Source organism: Merops nubicus, unplaced genomic scaffold, assembly GCF_000691845.1.
Source record: "Merops nubicus isolate BGI_N331 unplaced genomic scaffold, ASM69184v1 scaffold14477, whole genome shotgun sequence".
In the NCBI taxonomy this organism is placed as follows: Eukaryota; Metazoa; Chordata; class Aves; order Coraciiformes; family Meropidae; genus Merops; species Merops nubicus.
Genome location: NW_008622374.1, coordinates 4,449 through 4,797, shown reverse-complemented (window position 1 = coordinate 4,797; position 349 = coordinate 4,449).

The following is a 349-nucleotide window of genomic DNA, read 5'->3' as shown; positions in this document are numbered from 1 at the left end:
ACATGGAGACGAAGGTCTGTCACCATGTGTCCCCCCTGGGGTCATGGAGCTGACGTCACGGCTTGGGCAGACTCCATGAGTGAGGGGCTGTGATTGTGGTGTCAACCCTCAGCAGTGTCACCCCTGGGCTGGAGTCATGCCCCCAGGCAGGGGTCGCCCCTGGGACAACGTCACCCCTCTGTGGTGTCCCCCAGTCACCATCACCCTGAGGCTGGGGTCATGCCCCAGGTTGGTGTCATCCTTGGGCCAGTGGCAACCCAGGACTTGTGTCATGCCCAAAATGGCATCACCCCAGGGCTGGCATCACCCCTCACCAATGTCACCCCCAGTCTGGTATCAACCACAGGAT